Genomic DNA, 4,637 nt, shown 5'->3' with positions numbered 1-4,637 from the left:
TCGAATGTTTCTTGACCAAAAGATCTTCCATGAATTCCTCAACATCCACCTTCAGTTCCAACTCCATTTAGGCTCCAAATATGCATCCAGCTGCTCCCGAAGTACTGCTCCACTCGAACAATCTGAATTTGACACAAAAAATGCTAGCAAAACAAGAATTCTAATAAAAGACATGATGTGAACATTATTTAAACAAATGATATACAAATATACAAAAAATTATGGTAAATGATAATAAAAACTACCCTAAAAGATGCATAAATGGCATATATCTAAGTTCTTTTTAAGGAATTTAAGGAAACTATTTCTAAAACATTATTTGTTTTTCCATCTCACACTTCCATTTTAAAAATTATCCGACTCATATGTTGGTTCATATTTCAAAAACAATTAAAACACTTCTGATATTAAATATAATTCTTAAAATTGATTATACTGGGACTACTGTTTTCGATAATTATCACACTTCATCTTAACAGAGCTATTGAATGTAAATAATATTCTCATCTCATGTAGAATATTTTCAATTATTTTTATTTTTTTTTATTTTCATAATTTTTTAATATGCGAAAAATAAAAAACTAAAATAACTAGAAATAAAATCTTTTTGAGTTTTTTTTATGAATTCAGAAAAATAAAAAGGAATATATTTTTTGGATTTTTTGAATATATTATGCAAATGAAATGCAGAAAACAAAATGCGAAAAGAAAAATAAAATTTGAAATATTTAAATAAAAAATTTAAAATTTAAAATTTTTAACAAAAAATGCAAATTTTTTTACACTAACCACCTCCGCAAGCTTAAAATGATGCATTCTGCTCAATGCTCAAAGAGGAATGAACTACTCAATAAAGCATATAAAAATAAGAATGGTGCAGCTTGGAATGAATATACCTGATAAGTTTGAAGAAATTTGATTTTGATGATGAATGTTGGCAAAAATTTTGAATTTCAGCAAATCTGTCGATCATCTGATTTCTCTAAGCTTGCTTGGAATCGTGACCATCTCTTTAAGGAAATATTTAAAAAAAACTAAAATTATCCCTGGTAGGGATGAGCTTTAGAATCGGACCGGTTCGGAACCGGAACCGGTTTTCCCATATTATAAGAACCAGGAACCGAACCGCTGGTTCTAGCATCGGTTCCGGTTCTGGTCCCGGTTTTTCGGTTATTTTTCAAACTAGAACCGGTTGAAATGTTATAGATAATATGCTCTTTTCCGGAGCTTGTAAATGATTCAATATTTAACCAAATTAAGACTTTTTACATTCTAAATTGAAGTAAGAACACTAAATTATAGGATGAAAAAAGAATCAATGAATTCTGACTTCGTATGAGTGAGTTATGCGCATTTTAAAAGTGGAACAAATTCCAAAAAAAATGTTGAAATAGAAAATACGCAGCATTGGTATGCTGTCTTCCGGGGTCTATAACTGATCAATATCTAACCAAAATATGTGTTTTTATAGTCTAAAATGAACTACAAACACCAAATTACATGCTGGAAAATAAATGAAGTAATTTCAATGTCATATGAATGAGTTATACTCATTTAAAAAAATGGGACAGATTCAACAAAAACAAAAAAAATGTTGAAATAGAAAAAAATGCAGCATCGATATTCTTTCTTTTGGGGCATGTATCCAATTCAATATCTAACTAAAACATATGTTTGTATAGTAAAAAATGAATTACAAACCCCAAATTACATATTGGGAAAAAACCAAATAATTTCGACTTCATGTGAGTGAGTTATGCACATTTTAAAAAATGTGAAAAATGTCAATCCGGTTCTGGTTTTTAGAACCGAGACCAATTTTCATAAAAATGAAGAACTGGTAGACGGACCTTATTACCAATTTCGGTTCCAGTTCCGGTATGGTTCCGGTCCCGATGGTTCTAATGCTCATCCCTACTCCTTGGGTTGCTTCCCCGAAAGCTGTCAATGTTTAAAGTTGTTGGCTCGACTTTGCCCAACCAAATTTGTTAACTGGTGTGATTGGGACTTCTCTGAAGCTCAACTTTCTTCTTTGTCACTCTAGATCCCTTCAGATATGGAAAGATTTATGGATCTGGAACTTGTTCAACAAATTGAAAAGACTTCATTTTTTGTTCAAATAACTTATTCAGATTTTCAGATTTCTTTCGTTTTCTGGTCTTCCTTTTCTTTCTAAAAATCTCCTCCTTGAATTTTTCAGATTCTATTCTATTTAGATTTATACTCGAAATCACCTTTCCCTCATTTTCTTTCTCAAAAACCATTTTTCTTTTCAGATTCGTCTCTGACTTTTCCTTAGCAAAAATCAACTCATCCTTTTCTTCCGGAAGCTTATTTCTTTCTAGCTTTTTTTGGGCAACTAACTTCTTCTATTTTTCCCAAACCTTTCCTATTTCCAACTCTTCTGATGTGGTAGATTAATTCATGTATACAAATATTTCTTACGCAGAGACATTAGAAAACTCACAGCAACCCTCAGATATTTAACAGAAATATTATCAGATAGAAAGTTATCATCATTAATTTTAAAACTAACCACTTCCTCATCAAACTCCATTGAAATTGTGCCATTCAAAACATCTATTTTGTTTTTGCAGTTTTTATAAATAGTCTTCCCAAAATAATAGAGTTTGTAACTGATACGTCCAAATCACCTATATCCAGAATATAAAGATCAGCGGGAAAGATCAGATTTTCCACTTGGACAAGAACATCCACAACACACCATTTGGGTGTACAATCGAGTGGTCAGCCAACTGGATAATTGTCCTGGTCTTTTGTAAATTTCTCATTTTTAGTTTTTCTAAAATAGAAAATGGAAGAACATTGATTGAAGCTCCTAGGTCACGCATGGAATTTGAAAATTTTAGGTTACCCAATTTTCAAGGAATCGAGAAAATCCCCAGATCCTTGCACTTTAGACGTAAACCCTTTAGAAAAATGCCAGAAATATTTTTGCCATCTTTGATAATTTCATTAAATTTCATTTTTTATTTGAATTGCATAATTTTTTTTTCAGAAACTTGGCATAGCAAGGGATTGGTTGGATAACATCCAAAAGTGGAAGATTTACCTCAACCGTTCGAAAAATTTCCATGCTGTCTTCATCCTCTCTTCTGCGCTTCGTATTTCTTAGTCTTGATGGGAATGGAGGTAAAAGCTTCTACTCCTTCTGATTCTACTTAGTTAGTTATGGAGTTTCTTTCTCTTCTAGCTTTTCATATTATTTTTCAACCACAACCTCTTCATACTCTTCCTCTTCTTTTTCTGTTTCTTTTATATCTTCTTCTTCAACTAGAACTTCATATTATTCTTCAACTTCTTTTTCTGGTTCAGATATGCCTGGGCCTTCATAAATTTACCTACTTCTCAAGGAAATAGCACTGACATTGTGCTTTGTATTTCTTTCAGTGTATCCTGGTAACTCTTGCAGTAATGAACATATTTTTTTTTTGATGTTCCATCATCAAGTAGATTCCACATGGTTTCATTGCAGCTATATTTTTCTTTGTCAAGAGTAGAACACTTTTGTTAGTTCAGAAATCTATGACTCCAAATGGGCATTGCTGACTTCTTTTACACCCCTTGGATAATCTGGATACCACTCATCTTCATTTCCGGAATGCTTTGACTCTATTGCCAACTTCTCGATCATTTCTCGGATTTTTGTTGGCGTCATATCACCTAGGAAACCGCCACTGGAAGCATTTATCAGATATCTTTCCATAGGTATCAGACCCTCACGTAAACATTTGTACAATTGGAAGTCACTGATCCCATGTTGTGGGCAACGAACCAGTAGCTTCTTGAAACTCTCCCAGTAATTATGTAAAGCTTCTCTTTTTACTTGTTTAATACCAACGATTTGTCTTGTGAGACTTGAAACTCGCGTTTTTGGAAAATATTTCTCTAAAAACAGCTTCGCGAGTTCTGTTCAAGTACTAATCGAACGGACGGGAGCTTATACAACCATTCCGTTGCTGAATCTTAAACTGGAAAGGGGAATGCCCTTAACTTTATCCGATCTTCATATATAGCATGCAACTTTATTCCTGAACAAATCACATGAAATTCCTTGAGAAATTTATGTAAGTCTTTGTTTTTCAAACCTCTGAACGTGGGAAGAAGATGTATCACCCTAAATTTAAGTTTGATATTTGGGCATCCAGAAATGTGGTGCAGATGGGCTATTGATTGACCTCTCTAGTTGCCCACTCTCTGAGAGTCTTTTCTGCTTCGTCTCCACTCATGAATGATTCTTCAGATTCAGTTTCTGAGGTGTCTATAGTTTTAGATTTAACTGAGGGTGGTGGGGAGTATATTTAAAAAGGACTATTTGAAGATGAAGTTGGGGGTACATTCGGAAAAGACAAAAACATGGTGTGCTAATTTTTAGGTGGTAGGGAGGATGATAATGAACCAAAAAATCCAATTGATTGTTTTCTTTTTGCTGCTTTTTTCTTATGTTTCCTTGCAGTTCTTTCAATTTCTGGATCAAAAAAATAAAGGTGTACCTAAACGAAAAATTATGGGCATAAAACTATTAGAAAGCACCATGTCCCCGAAAACAGTGCCAGTTTGTTAACATGTTGTTGTGAGTGTATTAAACAAATAAATTATCAGTGCTGGTTGTTCTA

The 4,637-nt window shown here is 32.9% G+C and overlaps 1 non-coding gene across 1 annotated transcript; it reads left to right on the top strand.

The window, feature by feature from the left end:
• The first annotated feature begins 3,773 nt into the window (after positions 1 to 3,773).
• LOC145071717 (small nucleolar RNA R71) lies at positions 3,774 to 3,880 on the top strand. Its single transcript, XR_013690724.1, has one exon. It is a non-coding gene; the product is annotated as a small nucleolar RNA R71 (small nucleolar RNA).
• The last annotated feature ends 757 nt before the right edge of the window (positions 3,881 to 4,637 follow it).

The sequence above is a fragment of the Lactuca serriola genome, chromosome 8, assembly GCF_051521515.1.
Source record: "Lactuca serriola cultivar US96UC23 chromosome 8, Lser_US96UC23_V15, whole genome shotgun sequence".
In the NCBI taxonomy this organism is placed as follows: domain Eukaryota; kingdom Viridiplantae; phylum Streptophyta; class Magnoliopsida; order Asterales; family Asteraceae; genus Lactuca; species Lactuca serriola.
This window is presented reverse-complemented; position numbering and strand designations above follow the sequence as displayed.